The sequence below is a fragment of the Chelonia mydas genome, chromosome 1 (assembly GCF_015237465.2).
Source record: "Chelonia mydas isolate rCheMyd1 chromosome 1, rCheMyd1.pri.v2, whole genome shotgun sequence".
Classification (NCBI taxonomy): Eukaryota; Metazoa; Chordata; order Testudines; family Cheloniidae; genus Chelonia; species Chelonia mydas.
The window spans coordinates 301,521,870-301,540,144 of NC_057849.1; the positions used below are offsets into that span (position 1 = coordinate 301,521,870).

The following is an 18,275-nucleotide window of genomic DNA, read 5'->3' on the forward strand; positions in this document are numbered from 1 at the left end:
CGATTCCCAGCCAATGGGAGCTGCAGAACTGGGACTTAGGGTGGAGCAGAGGCAGCACGTGGGGCCTGGAGCTGGGTTCCCCGCTTGCCTGGAGCTGGGTTCCCCGCTTGCCAGGAGCTGGGTAGGGAGCCTGCCCCCGCACCCCCCCAGCACCCGCGGCGCTCCCCCGGGCCGCCCTCCTGAGTCGCCCCTCTCCCCCAAGTTTTAGTCAGGGGTATACAGTAAAAGTCATGGACAGGCACAGGCCGTGAATTTTTGTTTACTGCCCATGACCCGTCCATGACTTTTACTAAAATTGCCCGTGACTAAAATGTAGCCTTAATGATAGCACCACTTTGACTATATCAGTTTTAATCCTGCATAGAGATTTTATTTTAAAACAAGAAATCTAATAATTTTTTATTTAGATTTTATTTGTGATCTTGGCTCAGTTTCTTTTCAGATTGCATCTGATAGTACATGCGGCTAGTTTTGAACAACACTATTAATTACTTTTCTTTAATTTTGTTGTTTGTAATATTTTTATTAAAATGGAATTTTTTTTCTTTTTAAATAAACACTGATTTTATTTTTTTCTTCATTTCTAATGAATCTGAAACAAACCTCTTTTTGTTTATTGTTCACCACCATCTTCGTTTATGTCAGTTACAGCTCTGGGAAGTGTTAGCTGTGACGCAGAGCCTGTAAGCAATGTTTGCATATTAGGTATTTTTGTTTGCTTGTCTTTGTCCTGCAAAAATGGTGGCGATTTGGATTGTTAATATTAAGTTTAGATTAAGATTCAAGTGGATACTGCACACCAGATTTTAACAGTTTTAAGGTATGTAAAATTTTGGGCATGATCTGTTTGGAAAGTGCCCTTTTAAGCTTTAAAAGAGAGACGATTACTTGCAGAAATGTAGCATAATATTTGCAACATAGATTTCTGTTTCAAAGACTTCAGATTAGGGTTACCTTAAAAGGAAAAAAAAAAAGAAAATTAAAATTTGTCGTCTGATAAGTGGAGCATGTTGTGGTATAGTAGAAGACTTCTGACCTAGAAATTTAAATATTTCCTTTCAGAGTGAGTTTGTTTGTTTTTGTTTTAACTCAGGGATATGGTTTTCACAGTCATTTGGCAAAAAACTCTCAAATGAAAGCAGCTGTTAATGAAGTTCCAATCTAATGCAGAGATAGCAAAAATATTTTAAGGTGTTTTAGAAACTGGCTTTTTTCCAGAGGGGTTGTAATACACTGAACTGCCAATATTTCAGAGGAAACATGCAAACCAGGCTATTTGAAGCTCTGCATGATAAAATCTTGAACAAAGGTACTCTGGACTCGTCCTGACTGATGTACAAATGCTGAATTATACTGTAAGCTCTTAACTAAACGGCAAGATCATCTGAGCAGGGACCTTGGTTAAAATTTTCAGAATTGCCTAAACCCCATTTTCAGAACTGACTTAGGCACATTGGACCATATGTATAAGGTATTTAGGCACCTAAAGATGCAGATAGAAGCTTTTGAAAATCTTACTGGGCACCTATGCACCTAACTCCCATGTCTTTGAAAATTCCACAAGGTGCCTATCTGTTTCTTGAGGTGCCTACATATTTTTGATTCTCAGTGGGACCTAGGCTCCTAAGTGTTTAAGTCAGTTTCAAAAATGAAAGAGGCTCCTAAGTCATGTAGGCGCTTCTGAAAAGTTTACTCCTTATCTTCTGGTAGATGTTTAAAAACTGAATATGGCCTTATTTGCATAGATAAAAGAAAAGTAACAGCTTTGCATAAATCAATCCAGTAAGTTTGCATATACAGAAGAAACAGTAGCTAACACTGCCCATTTACAGTGAATATTCAGGAAAGTCCTTGAGAACAAATAAGTATACATAATTCCAAACAAAAGCACTATATATTAAACAAACTAGCAAAAAGGGCTAACATGATACTTGAATGCATTAATACCAATATTAGTAGGAACAGGAATAGGTAGCTAATATCACTTCTGCATACAGCACTGGTGAGGTCATTCCTGGAATACTGTGTTCTGGTGTCCACACTTTAAAAGGGATGTTGAAAAGTTGAGAGGGTACATAGAAGAGCCATGAAAATGATTCAAGGTTTGGAAAACAGACCGTACAAAGACTAATGGAGCTCAGTCTATTTAGCTAATCAAATAAATGGTTAAGAGGCAACTTGACCACAGTGTATAATTACCTACACAGGGAGACAATATCCAATAGCAGAGGGTTCTTTCATCTAGCAGGCAAAGGCATAACCAGAACCAATAGCTGGAAGTTGAAGATAGCAAAGTTCAAACTGGAAATAAGGCTCACACTTTTTAACCGTGAGCATAATCAGCTGTTGGAACCGATCACCAAAGGATGTGGGAAACTCTCCAGCCCTTGGAGTCTTTAAATCATGATTGGCTCTCTCTCTGAAACATATGCTGCAGTTCAACCACAAGTTGTTGGGCTGGAGTTAGGAATCATCGAGTGAAATATGGCCTGTGTTATGCAGATGGTGAGACTAGACTATCATTATTTTTGGCCTTAATATCTCTGAGATTATGCAACATTAAGGCCCTGACCATGCAGGTACTTATGAACATGCTTAACTCGAGTGCAAGTTATGTCACTGACTCTAATACCACATGCTTAAAACTGAACGCTTCTATAAGAGTTTACAGGACTGGGGCCTAAGGTTACAAAATGATTTGAGGGATGGAGAAAATGAGCTCATTAAGTATGGCAATCTGTTTCATTTATCACAAGATGGAGAAGTGACTTGATTTCAGGGCATAAATACTTTCAAATGGAAAAAATACTGGTTACTAGAGGGCTCTTTAATGTAGCAGATTAAGGCATAACAGGAACCAATGGCTGGAAGCTGAAGTCAGAAAAATTCAAATAAGAAATAAGGCACATATTTTTAATGATGAGGGTGATTCACCATTGGAACACACCACCAGGGGTAGTGGTGGATTCTCCATCTCTTAAAGTCTTCAAATCAAGACTGGATGCCTTTCTGAAAGATATGTGTTAGCCAAACACAAGTCATGCTTTAGTGAAACTTAAGTTACTGGGCTCAGTACAGGGCAACTCGGGGGAAATTTAATGTCCTGTGGCATGCAAGAGTGATGAGCTAATGATTCCTTTTGGCCTTAAACTATATGAACATGAAGTAATTCAAAGTCAAACAGCGACAAAGTTATGGTAGCCTGCGCACCAATCACAGCCTTGAGGTTGCTATTGTGGGTGACGAAAAAAGTTGAGCACATCATAAAAGAGTTGACTTTATTCTGAAAGAGATTTTCAGATGTAACTATTTAAATCCCAACTCCAAGCATCTGCCAATACCTTTCATGCAACTGAGAGCTATATGGGAGGTATTTACTAAGTGCAGTAGATTTCTAGCCAAGCCAGAATACTGAAGACAATGGTCAGAAATATCACTTGGCTAACACCCATTTGGAAACATATTGCAGAAATGGAGGCATAGAGAAATGAAGGCTGTGGTTCTGCAAATGTTTGTACATCTGCTTGACTTTACACACGAGTCAATGGGATTAAGTTAAAATTAAGAATGTGCATGAGTATTTGTAGGAGTGGAGTTTAAATAATTTGCAGGATTGCGGAAACCTGTAGCATAGAACCCAGATCTCCTGAGTCCCAAGACAATCTTTTCCTACATTTTTCTGCTTGCCACCTCTAACACCTGTTGTCTTCTCAAAGGGGTTTGAGTATTTGACAAAGAGTTTTGGTGAAAATGTAGCTTGATTTCTCTAGCCAAGCTATGAGCTGCTTGTGGAATATTATTACTCTGTTATTTGTTAGTGTACTTTTGAAGCCCTCTTCCACCTGTTTTTAAATTAGCTCTCTGTGGCATTGGAGGCCTCCATTGAAAGATTGTATTATAAGCTCTAGCTTGTCTTCTCATGTCTGTAAAGTGCCATGTGCACCAATGGTGCTGAATAAATACTAATGAACTACTGTTGCATTGTAAATTACCAGCAGAGACTAATTGGATGTTTTGTTTTGTTTGTTTCTTGGTACAGTATTGCAGAAGGACATCCATTTTTAACATGGAAAAAATTTAAGCTTAAACAAGGGTAATGAATTTAATGGGAACAGTGTCACACTTTCAAAAGACAGAACTAACAAGTTGTTACTGTTAAGCCTGAGGAAAGGATAAAAATTCAAAGTCCGAATCAAAACTGGCCAGCTGCTAAGAGAAGACAAAGATTTATTATTGCTTCGTCTAAAGTGAAGATTTATCACTATGGTCGATTCAATGCTTAAGTGATTAAGTGCATTTAAATATAGCAATTAGAAGATTAAGAGTAACAGGGGAAAAATGAAATTGTTTATAGTTGTCATAAGCAAGATTCCTTTTCTGCAAAGCTCTGCCAACTGCTACCATGCAATGTTGTAATTTCCAGCTCACTTTCTAGAAGTAAACTTGGCTTTGGAGTGAAATGTAAAGCCTACTGGGTTGTTCTGTTAGTTTGTATTCTCAGCAGTGAAATGCTAAGAGAGCAGATTAAAACGTGGAATAGCACTTGAATTATATGTGTATTTTCTTTTCTTTTTCTTTTTTAAATCTTGTAAGTTGTCTGTTTCACTTAAAAATGTGCTGGTAATGTGAGAGTGCTGCACGTTTGTCTTCACATAAACAAATGGCTTGGTGTCACTATGGATATGTTTCATGCTGAGGATTGACAATTTTTTATACTACAGGCTGGCCTGGCACATGGTTATCTGATCTACTAACACATGCCACCTTCCATGTGATATCGACCATTGCTATATTTAAATAATAAATTTAACAGGATAGTGTTGATCCAACCAGAGAGCTCCAACACAAATTGCAATTTAATACATACGGCTTGATCTGCCCCTCTTCTTCCACAAATGAAGTATAAAGAAGATCTTGGTTGGGTAGCATAGAAGGGGAAGAGTACCAGGACTTCAGTATACTAGTTTCTCTTTCCCCGCACATGAAAACCTGTATGTGAGTGTTCTGTGGATTAAGATAGGGCAGAGCTGGGTGGGGTACAGGAAAGACATCTGTTCTCTGTAGCAGTAAGCCTTATCCTCCCTATCTTCCCCCTACACCACTGTCCAAAAAGCTCTGTAAAGAATCCTGTGGTTGAGGTGTTGGTGACATCAGGTAAACAGCAATGACAGCCAGACATCTTTGGAGTGTGTCTGAGAGAGAGAGCATCAACCAGTGGAGAGGCATCATTGGAAGCATGGCTTTTGAAGAAGCCATACTGTTCTACAGGGCAGGAAGCAGTAAGAGATGCAAGGACCCACTGTGTAAAATATTGGCCCCCACTGAAGTTTTGCCTTCGACTTCAGTGGAGCCAGGATTTCATCCCTCACATCCATAGATTAACCTTCCTTCCCCAAGGTAATGATGCTATGAAAACTCAATGAGAGAGAAATCAGTAAGTATCCAGTACCCTGAAGAAACTTGCAAAAGTACAGACAGATATCATCTTCCTTTCCAAATGCAAACGGATGGACATCATACCAAATGGACTGAAGGTGAAAAATCCATTGCTCTCTACATACTGCACGGCCCACAGTGAAAGATTGCCATACACTATCAAAGAAACTGAGGAATCACCTGATCAGCATCCTATAGAGCAAACAGGAAAACATCAAAAAAGAGCTCTCCAACCTGGAGAGACTCATAAATAACCAACCTTCCATACAAACAGACTTTACCAAAATAAGACAGCAGATCTACATTACACATTTCACCTCTCTACAAAGGAAAAAGGACTGTAAACTGTCTAAAATCCTACCTGCCACATGGGGCCACAAAAGTGGTACCCCTAACTCACCCACAGGGCCGGCTCTACCGTTTTTGCTGCCCCAAGGAGCATGCCGAATTGCCGCCACCGCGAGCGGCTGAAGAGAGAGAAGCTGTAGCCAAATTGCCACTGCTGCGAGCAGCTGAAAAGATGGGGGCTGCTGCCGATTTGCCGCCGCGGGCGGCTGAAGATAGAGGCTGCTGCAGAATTGCCGCCGCTGCGGAAACGCCCTAATGGCACATCGGCTGCCGCCCCAAGCACCTGCTTGGAACGCTGGTGCCTGGAGCTGGCCCTGCTCACCCAGCAATATCGTCAATCTATCCAGCTACACACTCAGCCCGGCAGAAGAGTCTGTCCTATCTCGGGGACACTCTCTTTTTGCCCCACCACCCCCACAAACATGATACAGTTCTGCGGTGATCTGGAAGCCTACTTCCAACGTCTCCGACTCAAAGAATACTTTCAAGAAAACACTGAACAGCGCACTGATACACAGATACCCTTCCACCAACAGCACAAGAAGAAGAACTCCACATGGACTCCTCCTTAGGGTTGAAATGACAGTCTGAACCAATACATAGAATGCTTCCACCGACGTGCACAGGCAGAAATTGTGGAAAAACAACATCGCTTGCCTCATAACCTAAGTCGTGCCTAACGCAATGCCATCCACAGCCTCAGAAATAACCCTGACATTATAATCAAAGAGGCTGATAAAGGAGGTGCTGTTGTCATCATGAACAGGTCTGACTACCAAAAGGAGGCTGCCAGATAACTCTCCAATACCAAATTCTACAGGCTACTTTCCTCAGATCCCACTGAGGAATACACTAAAACTGCACCATCTACTCAGGACACTCCCTACACTAACACAGGAACAAATCAACATACCCTTAGAGCCCTGACTGGGGCTATTTTATCTACTACCCAAGATCCATAAACCCGGAAATCCTGGACACCCCATCATCTCGGACATTGGCACTCTCACTGAAGGACTATCCGGGTATGTAGACTCTCTACTCAGACCCTATGCCACCGGCACTCCCAGCTATCTCTGTGACACCACTGATTTCCTGAGAAAACTACAATGCATTGGTGATCTTCCAGAAAACACCATCCTAGCCACCATGGATGTAGAGGCTTTCTACATGAACATCCCACATACAGATGGAATACAAGCTGTCAGGAACAGTATCCCTGATGATGCCACAGCACAACTGGTTGCTGAGCTCTGTGACTTTATCCTCACGCATAATTATGGCTAGCCTGAAGCGTATTCTCACCAACAACGACACACCACATCATAGTAACTCTAACTCAGGAACCAATCTATGCAACAAACCTTGATGCCAACTCTGCCCACATATCTACACCAGCGACACCATCACGGGACCTAAGCAGATCAGCCACACCATCACCAGTTCATTCACCTGCACGTCCACCAATGTAATATACGCCATCATGTGCCAGCAATGCCCCTCTGCTATGTATATCGGCCAAACTGGACAGTCCCTACATAAAAGGATAAATGGACACAAATCAGATATTAGGAATGGCAATATACAAAAACCTGTAGGAGAACATTTCAATCTCCCTGGACACACAATAGCAGATTTAAAGGTAGCCATCCTGCAGCAAAAAAACTTCAGACCTGGATTTCAAAGAGAAACTGCTGAGCTTCAATTCATTTGCAAATTTGACACCATCAGCTCAGGATTAAACCAAGACTGTGAATGGCTAGCCAACTACAAAAGCAGTTTCTCCTCCCTTGGTGTTCACACCTTAACTGCTAGAAGGGGGCCTCATCCTCCCTGATAGAACTAACCTCATTATCCCTAGCCTGATTCTTGCTTGCATATTTATACCTGCCTCTGGAAATTTCCACTACATGCATCTGACGAAGTGGGTATTCACCCACTAAAGCTTATGCTCCAATACGTCTGTTAGTCTATAAGATGCCACAGGACTCTTTGCTGCTTTTAGAGATCCAGACTAACACGGCTATCCCTCTGATACTTAGTGCCCTGAGGGGTTTTACCAGCACAGAACTAATATGACCCTAATTATTTAAAAGTCTAAGATGACAGATTGCAACGTATGGGACATAGACTAATTTTCCATTTCTTCTAGAACGCTTCAGGATGAAATTTTGGCCCCATTGAAAGCAATGTCTGAACTCCTATTGACTACAATAGGGTCAGAATTTCATCCTTAGAATCTTTCATTATCGGAGAGCCCAATATGTGCAGAGATAAGATAACAGTGCAACTTCATTTTGATCTGTGGTTTTTAAAAGAAACTACAGGAAAATGACTGGTAAATTGTATAGAAAGGTGGCTGAATTTGGTGTTAGAAATTGAGTTCCAAAACAGTTCATTTAAATAAAGAAAACCCATCTTTTTTCAGTGGGGCACAGTTGCTCAGGCTGGAGGATAGTTAGCTTAAACCCCAACACTTTAAACTAAGTAAATGCCTATTTATTCTGTATCTAATCTTTCTGAATGCATCTGGAGCATAAGGTTGTGCAGAAACTGAAAACTGGAGGCAATGCTGAATATGTGGTCTCCGTTTCTTAAGTACCGTGTGCTGAAAGAGCTGACTCGTTGACATCTAAACCACAAAGTCTCTTTCTTATCCTTTCTAAAGGATTTCATAATCAGTGACTTCCCATATGGCCCTTGAAATTCTCACGCTCTATTAAGATAAATTACCATATCGGGTTCAGTCGATATAGCAAGCTTATCATTGATACTATTAATTATTGTTGGTGTATATTGCATAAAGTTTCTAATATTGTTAGAAAGCAACAAACCCGCAGCTAAAACACATTTTTGTGAGTGCTTCAGATAGTGTCTCTAGTTCTGCTGTTGAGCTATCTGCTAAAGCACAAATCAATCTATGGTTTCCAGCTATGATGAACCATAAGTCAAGCTGGCACTAGTTGATTCTGAATGCAATAACCCACTCATTAGATAATTTAGTTTTATTTAAACTTCTGGATTCTTATACATCTTAGGTACTTATGTGGCCCCCACCATCCTAGTATCCGAGTGCTTCATAATCTTTAATATATTTATCCTCCCAATACCCCTGTGAGATAGGGTTATCTCCATTTTGCACACAATACCCCAGTGTGTGCAACTTCTGCATCCCCATGGGATAACGTGTTCAGGGATGTGACTCAAAATGCGAACATTAGGCATCCTTGACAGCATTCCCATAGGTGTTTGTGTTCTCTATGGAACACTTGCAGGCTGCTCGAACCTTTGAGCAAGTCTCCACACTGCAGCCTCCCACCCATCGGTAAAGCTTTCCCCCTTGCTCGCTCAACTATTTTGCGAAACCCAACGTGCAGTGATAATGGTTGGAACATTTTTTTTTCTCTTGCTTCCAACCTATTCTGTAAGCAGTGCCATCTGCCTTTCAAATGGCCAAATACACACTTGACTACCATTCTGAAACTACTCAGACAACGTGTTCCTTCCTTCTGTCCAAGCGGCCTGTGTATGGCTTCATTAGCCAGGGTATCAGGGGATAAGCCGGGTCTCCCAGAATAGCTGGACCAACCTCCACACTATTAATATCTGCAGTGCTCCTACGGGCAAACAGTACTTTCTTCATTAATTTAAATACTACTGAATTCCAAAAGATCTTAGCATCATGGACCCTTCCAGACCACCTTGCATTTATGTCTGTAAACCTGCTGCTTGGTAGTGCAATAGGCAAAGTCAGGTGCAGAAGTTATCTGGCTCTTGCAGCACCATGAAGAAATACCCCTTTTTGTTTATAAATTCTGTGCCCTGACAGGGGTAGAGCAGCAAATAATAGGCACATGGGTTCCATCAGTTGCCCCAATACAGTCTGGGAACCCCATGCATGCAAAGTTCAGTAATTTCCTGAGCATTACTCAGCTTTGTGACCTGGTTAGCTAGCACCTTATCAATGGCATAGCAGAGAATGGCCCCAACAGTTGATCTCCCCATGCAATTGGTTGGCTACATACTGGTAATGTTCTGGGGTGACCAACTTCCAGATGGCAATGGTGACCCATTTCTCCAGGGGTATGCTGGTATGCTGTTGCTAAACCTCCAGAGTCAGTTCTGCACAGATCTTTAAAAAGGTAATCCTCCCCCTCCTGAAGTTTTCTCACCACTGTTGGTTATCCCAGCTCTTCAGAATGATCCTCTCCCACCAATCCACACTGGTTTCCCAGGCCCAGAAATGGCACTGAATACTGCATAGGTGATCCAGGAACCGGTTCTCTTGTTCCAACAGCTCGGCACCCTCCTCATCTTCTTCCTTGTCCTGCTAAGTATCCTCTTGCTGCTGGAGGAGCTGCTGCTCCTACCATAGAATATTCTCTTGCTCCCGCATCATCTGCTTGGTGGTGCGATAGGCAAAGTCAGGTGCAGAAGTTGTCTGGCTCTGAATGCTGTAATACAGTCCAAGCAACCTGTGCATATTCACCCTTAACAACGCTCCATGCCGCTACAGTGACGTATCCATGCTAGCTGACAGCAATTCAAAAATAGCGTGAGCCAGTCCAGTAAAGAAGTGTGGGGTGGATACAAAGGAATCATGGGATATTTTAAAAAAGAAAAATTGAACCCCCCTGGCTTCCCACAATTCACAGCAAAAACAATCCCAGGATTCATGCTGCTCAGCAAAAAAACAAAGGACTGTTAGATACCTCTGGAGAATGCTACGTGCTCGGCTCACAGGAAATTGCCACTTTGTGTTCACAAGATGCAAATTGAAAATGGAACAGGTATTTTGTACATGCTGTTGGTGTGATTTGCATACTATGAATTACCTGACGCATCAAAAAGCTTTACATTAAACTCTTTGTATAGACACAACCAGACAGGCAAAATGACATGCTCAGAGACACACAGCATGTTTGTGGTGGAAGAGGAATTGAATTTTGGTGTCCTAAAGTCCAGGCTAGCACTCTGACCACTAGGCTATCCTTACCTATGGTGTTCTCTCCAAGATATTTCCATCGCTATGGTATCTGGGTGCCAGATCCACAATGGAGACTTAGATTCACTGTTGCAATGCCTAACGTTTAGGTGCCCTGCTGTCCAGTGGAATCCACAACTCTGGTAGGTGCCCAGGCTCCCTATACAATGCATAGGGAGAGTCAGGTGCCTAAGAAAGGGATTCACAGAAGCCAGCTAGTTGAGCAGGGAGCTGCCTTAGCAGGACAGTAGGAAATGCCAAGAGGGGTGGGGCCTAAGCCTCCCCCTCAAAAGGAGTTAGACGCCTAGCTCTGGGCCAGAGAGAGGTGCCTTCCCAGTCATCAACCCTCTTGTGGAGTTAGGCACCTAAGATGGGTCAGCTATTTCTCACAAGAAAATCCAAGGAGGCAATGACGGTCCTCTGATGCCTAATAACCCAGTGGTCAGAGCACTCACCCAGAATGTGGGAGAGACAGGTTCAAATCCCCACTCTACCTAATGTGGAGAAAGGACTTGAACTCAGGTCTCCTACTTCCTAAGAGTGCCCTAACCACTGGGGTATAGGATATGCTGGAGTGGGTGTCTTTCAACCACTCCTGTAAAAGCTGTTCCACTTTGTATGAAATACTTCATTGGAGTAGGGACTGGAACCTGCATCTCCCCAGGTGAGTGCCCTAGCCACTGACCCATAGAGTCATACTTATGCTCTCTGGCCCATGAGAAGTCTCTGAGCAGCCCACTGGATCAGGCCTCTCAGGCAAGGTAGGCAGGGAAATGGAAAGGTAGGCAGGGAAATGGATAGCTTGAGGAACCTGTTGTGAGTTAGGTATCAAGCAGCTCAGCAGTGTCAGTAGCTGGGCAGCTTGTGCATGCCCAAAGGCAGAAATTTAGGAGATTCTACCAGCAGAAATGTAGATGCTTAGGGGCTTTAGGTGACTCCCGGGTTTGATGGGGGTTTTGAGGGTTTAAGCACCTAAAGTTGCAGTTAGGCACCTAAATGCCTTTGTGGATCTAGCCCTGAGTGCCTAGATGTATAAATATATTGGTAGCACTTTATGGCTACTTCACAAACCCTCTGTCAGTCTGTGGTACAGACTGTGTAAATAATGTGCATAGTGGGCTAAAATACTTGCATATTAATTTTTTAACTGATTTAGTAATACCTTTACAGGATTGTTTTTCCCCCCCTTAAATACTCTGAGTTATGAATCAATTTGTTCACCTTTGAGTCTGGGGAAGTTGCGCTCAGCACAAGACCCAATATGAGGTAATTAATCATGGCTTTAGATGTCGTCTTTGTACTTCACTGATATTGGGACCAGTTGAAGGCAATTAGGAACCCAGTTGAAATCAGAGCAGCCACAGAGCTGCTGTAAGTTATTGTGGCTGCATTGTCACTAGGTGCCTATGCATCAGTCTGGGATCAGCAGTGCAGTAGCACCCCAGCCATGCTGCCTTTCTTAGCCATGTTCTGGTATGCTGTGAGAGGTGGCTCTGCACTACCCTGGGGAATCCTCCAAGCTGGGGGTAAATTCCCAGGTAGCTGTTTAAGCCAGCACTACGGCCCCTTTGCACCAGTATAATAGAGTTACAGTGGGATCTTAGTTATCCCAATGTGTGCAGCACAGGACTTTATAATGATTCATGAAGAACTGAAGTAGCTGTTTTTCCCCCTTGAATACACAATGCTTAGCTTGAGAAAATAGATTAGAACAAGTTTCAGAGTAGCAGCCGTGTTAGTCTGTATCCACAAAAAGAACAAGAGTACCTGTGGCACCTTAGAGACTAACCAATTTATTTGAGCAATAGCTTTCGTGGGCTACAGCCCACTTCATCGGATGCATGCAGTGGAAAATACAGTAGGATGATTTTATATACACAGAGAACATGAAACAATGGGCGTTACCATGCACACTATAACGAGAGTGATCAAGTTAAGGTAATATTGCGACTTTTAGTCTGTAATCGAGGGGACCCCATCATAGGACCTAATCACATCAGCCACGCCATCAGGGGCTCATTCACCTGCACATCTACCAATGTGATATATGCCATCATGTGCCAGCAATGCCCCTCTGCCATGTACATTGGCCAAACTGGGCAGTCTCTACGTAAAAGAATAAATGGACACAAATCAGACGTCAAGAATTATAACATTCAAAAACTAGTCGGAGAACACTTCAGTCTCTCTGGTCACTCGATTACAGACCTAAAAGCCACAATATTACAACAAAAAACCTTCAAAAACAGACTCCAACAAGAGACTGCTGAATTGGAATTAATTTGCAAACTGGACACCATTAAATTAGGCTTGAATAAAAGACTGGGAGTGGATGGGTCATTACACAAAGTAAAACTATTTCCCCTTGTTTATTTTCCCCCCTACTGTTCCTCACACTTGTCAACTGCTGGAAATGGCCCATCTTGATTATCACTACAAAAGGTTTTTTTTCCCTCTCCTGCTGGTAATAGCTCACCTTAACTGATCACTCTCGTTATAGTGTGCATGGTAATACCCATTGTTTCATGTTCTCTGTGTATATAAAATCGTCCTACTGTATTTTCCATTGCAGGCATCCGATGAAGTGAGCTGTAGCCCACGAAAGCTTATGGTCAAATAAATTTGTTAGTCTCTAAGGTGCCACAAGTACTCCTGTTCTTTTTGTAGATTAGAACAGTTCTCTTTTAATGTGCGATCTGTGTATATAGGCACTGGAATCAATAACACTGAAAAAGGCAGAAATGAATAATAAATGTCAACCCAAAATATACCTGGTTTCATTTTTGCTGTTTTTTTCCAATGTGACAGAGCAGCATTTAGGGAAAATGTTGCCAGAAGCAATGCAATTTTTATGAGGCTCTTCTCACAAACACCTTTGTATTAATACCACAGCAAATTCTGTTGGTGGTAGGAAACTGTGACGCCTGCTCCTGGGCCTCCCCCAAGAGAAATTTCACAACGCAGCAACTGAAAACCTTGACTTATCTGGTAAAAAACCTTCATAACATTTATGTGCTCTGTACTTTATTTCTTTAGCAGGTTGTTTGCTAAATTTGTTCTGCTGTTCTATGAAATGTATTTTGGTTTGGGACACAGAAACAATATACTACAACTCTGTTTCTTATCTGGTTGCTTTGGATTTTTTTTAAATCTGCATTTTACCCCTAGGATCATTGGACATCTATTAATTTTTTTAGATGTCTTCTTTAGGTATTAATTTAAGTGGGATTAATGGTACTTGTGTAAACTTTATCTTTTGGCGTGCTAATTCATTTATAGGACTATAGCATTCCTGTAATTGGTATATTAAATCTAACTACTTATTTATAGACTAATATATACACTAGGTAAAACTATAAGGGTAATATCTTCAAAAGTGCATAAGTGATTTAGTCACCTTTGAAAATAGAACTGTCACTTGAAAATTTTATCCATAATTACTATGTGTATATGTCTAGTGTGTGAGTGATTTATGTAAAACAAACAGTGTTTATATATATATAATATATGTATGACACATGTCAGGACTTTGAGGAAGTATATGATCTCAGATCAGAATTATAGTCAGCACTGATGATGCATTCTTAGAGGTGAGTGAATACTGCAAAGAGAAAATAATGCACTACAATATTTAGAATTTTTAAACCATTTTTCTTGTACTCTGTTCCCTTTCTGTGAACATTCTGGTTCATTGGAAAGATTACTTGCTGATTCAGGTAACAAATGCTAAACTCGTATTACAGAATATGAATGACTGAAAATGAATTAAGACTAATGAATTAGGAGTATTCACATCTGAGCCTGACTCTTAAGAGTTACACTCATCAGTTAAGGAACTGAAACAATGTGTGACCTCTCTCAAATCAAAGCAGCTTGCTTTTTGATCCTTACTACAAATTGCTTGTGAAGAAGCTACAACCCAAAGCTTATTCACAGAAATTATTTGTTGATGACATGAAATTGTTCAAATAAATTATTCATTACAAATGATTCACCCTTTTCTGAACATGAACCAGATAAAATTAGAGTTCCAATTCTGCAGATGTTTTGACCATGTACAATGTTGATTAAAACCCAGATCAAACAGATTTTTAGTTACTTTCAGTTCCAAATGATTGTTGTAGAGACATGAACTTTAATATAAAGCTTTGTTGGTTTTAGGGGGTTTTCTCATCTTTCCCCAATTCCCTTCAAAATCTTTGGCTCACACTGCAGGTTACATGCAAATTGTCTGGTTTATCTCATCTTAATGAGAGATTTTACAGTTAGTGTACAATTGTGTGAACAAAAATGGCAATGTTTATATATCTTGTGAACACTAGAGGGCAACCTTTAAAAGATTCATATATAGTAGTCAACATCATTGACTCCTGCAGTCTTTAAGAGATAGCTGAGGTAGGATTGTGGGAGGCATAGTTCAAAAAACAAGATTGTGTTCAGACATAATAAATTTAGACGCTCAGATAATGAAAACAGGCAGTGGATATAGAGGGATTTGCCATTGCATCTTCAGTTGTCATTTCCTACTGAGTCAGAATACTGTTGGTGAGCAGACAATGGTGGATGTGCTGATTTCTGAAACGAGTATATTAAGCAATACATTTGTGAAGGTGCTGGGCTTTTCCTTTAATACCTAAAAGGAGAGAAATTCTTGATTTTCATTTTGAGTATCAGCAACAAATCGAAGATGCAGGGGTGGGCATCTAGTTAAACAGTGACCAGAATCTAGTTAGTGTTGTAACTCTGAGTGTGGAAGAAGGCAAAGTCAGAAAAGACCTGGAGGAACTGCAAGAACTTCTGAGAGAAGAACATTTTTAATGCTCCACAGCAGTATATTTACAAATACCATGATGATCAGCTAACAGCACACGGTACCTGTGTTCTGAGAGAGAAAATCCATTGGGCCTGATCCTCAGCTGCTGTAAATTTGTGTAGCGCCATTGATTCCAATGTAGCTATGATGGTTTACTTTAGCTGAGGATCTGGCCCATAAAAGGAAGGCCCAAGATTAATGGATTTGGTTTTTAAACTAAAGGAGCCTCTCTACAATATGCAAAGCCAATAAAGAGAATCTGCTATGTCAGAGAATCTGACATATTCCACTCATTAGGGAGCAGTCAACAGAACGTTGTTTGTTTAGTATTATTTTATTTATTTGTTTTACAATAGCATTTTTAGGAGCACTAGTCGTAGACCAGCACCCCATCATGCCTGGTGTGTACGCTTTTTCTTTATTACCATCTTTACAAAGAAAATTGTATCCATTAACTGCTTACTTCTGATAACATTTTTGTCATGGGCTGAGAAAGAAACTAGTTGTCCTGACATGATATTGATGCTATTGATGAAGCATATCTTGCTAAAACTTACTGGGGATTCTGAAGGAGGGAAACTGAGGTAGGCACAGCTCCTGCAGATAGGCTCTGTACAAATGTGTAATAAATCATTGTTCTTGCCCTAAACATCTGTATATATAGTCTAAATAGACAAGAAGCAATAGGTGGGTGAAATTAATGAGTTGGCGGGATGGGGAAAGAGTTGGAGTAACTGTAAAAAGTGAAAGTTTTAGCACAGGTTACCAACCGTGGAAACAATTAATCTATCAGTAATCACAATTCACCACCAGTCTACCTGTTATAACATGGATAACACACACCCACACCTTGTAGGTGGTGGTGGTTTGTGTGTGTGTGTACACAGATGAAGGTGTTTGACTTTTTGTAAGAGGATCACCCCCTGAGAAGTACTCACTTGGGGAGATTTAAGCGTAAGCACAGTATACATCTACAACACTGTTGTTTTTTTTAAATCAAACTCAACACATCATTGAATCAACTGAACTTAAATATCCCAGTGCTATTTAACATAGAAAAACATGTCTATTCAGTATTGTAGTTGCAGTGGTCTCAAACCATGATGCATTTTCATGACTGAAATGGGGCCAGTGCTAGCAGTCAGTGGTTGTCAAGCCAAGGAAGAGTCCTTGGAATTCAAGTAGAATAAAACAAGACTTCTGTGTTTTCTTTTAGAGAATAGTTTTGAATTTGTTTAAATGACCAACAAAAACTTATACTGTGTACAAAATGTTTAGGGCTAAGTGTTCTCTCCCTGATGCTTAGATGATCTAAAAAGATGCAATTGGTAGTGTGTTAGTTACATTAGCTTCCTGACTTTCCCAATTTACTATTCATTCTAGCTATAAATCACTGTGAGAAAATGAAGAAAATTAAGGTCAAGTTTATTTTTATTAGGTCTTCTATTCTGACGTTATTTCATATGCCTAAAAACTCTCTCTCTAATCGGAATACCTAAAACTATGGATGACTAGTGGGAAAACACGAATGGCACTAAGTACACATTTTGCAAGAAAAACATTATATACAAGAAAAACAATGCCAAATAACTCTTATTGGACTGATACACATCCCAGGTCTTATCAAAGCCTCCTTCACTAACACACTTCCACAGGTTTTTGAAAGACCTAGGAAACTGCCAACACTCACCCTTTTCTCAGGTGGTATTGGGGAGCAAGGGTGTCGGATTAAGACTTCAGCCTCTTCTGAGACTATTCAGGCTGTCTCAGTTTTTCCCAAACACTTGTTCTGCTACTCAAGTTCCAGTATGGTATGTCTCAAACTTTGACTTGATCTCCAGTTTTCAAATGATCCCCTACGTTGGTTACCACCCCAGAAATTTAAAAAGGGTCCATTAAATTTACTTTTCTAATAATGAGCGCAAAAACAATAATAAAAGGATTTTGTATTACTCGTAAATTGCCATTTTAAAAGAATAATCTAAATATAAAGCCATACCCCCTGGGTTTGCAGAAACTGTGAGGACACATGGTTGCTTGTGATCATGAAAAAGCTATCACAAATGTAAAATGCACTGCATCTTTGAGGGCATTTGCTATATAACCTATTTTTATGGAACCTGGAATTTGGGTGTCTGCTTTTGTGGAAAGGGTGCTTTTATTCAAGATACGTAGGCAGCAAGATTGGGTTTTAATCTCCATCCAAGTTAATTTCTGGTAATTAACTATAATGTCAGTCGGTGTTGCATAGCCTGGGGTAATGATGCTTTTGAAGTCAATGAGAAGTAGTCAGCAATGCCTACTGTCTTCATTGCCAAAAAAGGTGTTTTTACCCTGGGATAACTAACTCGCATTAGCTATCCTGCTGTAACATCCTAGTGGAGACAAGGTACAAGCAGATTTTATCAGGAGGCAACTAGGCAAAATCAACCACAGACAGGTGTATAGTACAGTACTTACTTTGTAATGGAAACAACCCGCACTGTGTCTCCACCAGGATAGTACAGTGGGATTGCTAAACACACATTTGTTAGCCTGCTTTAAAAAGAACCCCACCTTTTTGCAGTGAAGACATATCTGCTTCTCCCCAATAAGGGCTATAAGTAGTTGCACAGAATGCCGTAGGACAAGATTTGAAGGTAAGCTGGTTGACCTCCTGCTGTGATAACTGGAAAAAGGGCTTAACTGCACCAT

At 40.8% G+C, this 18,275-nt stretch overlaps 1 protein-coding gene across 7 annotated transcripts in view; it reads left to right on the plus strand.

Annotated features, from left to right (window-relative positions):
- ST7 (suppression of tumorigenicity 7) overlaps positions 1-18,275 on the plus strand; it is a 228,779-nt gene that overhangs the window by 11,911 nt on the left and 198,593 nt on the right. The window contains exon 2 of one of the 7 annotated variants that reach the window (XM_037888916.1): positions 13,661-13,756. The exons of 5 other annotated variants lie outside the window; for them this stretch is intronic. The gene's annotated coding sequence lies outside the window, so the exon portion shown is untranslated. Of the gene's footprint in view, positions 1-679; positions 821-13,660; positions 13,757-18,275 lie in introns of those variants that run through there. One more of the 7 variants, XM_043549916.1, reaches the window with a different exon arrangement.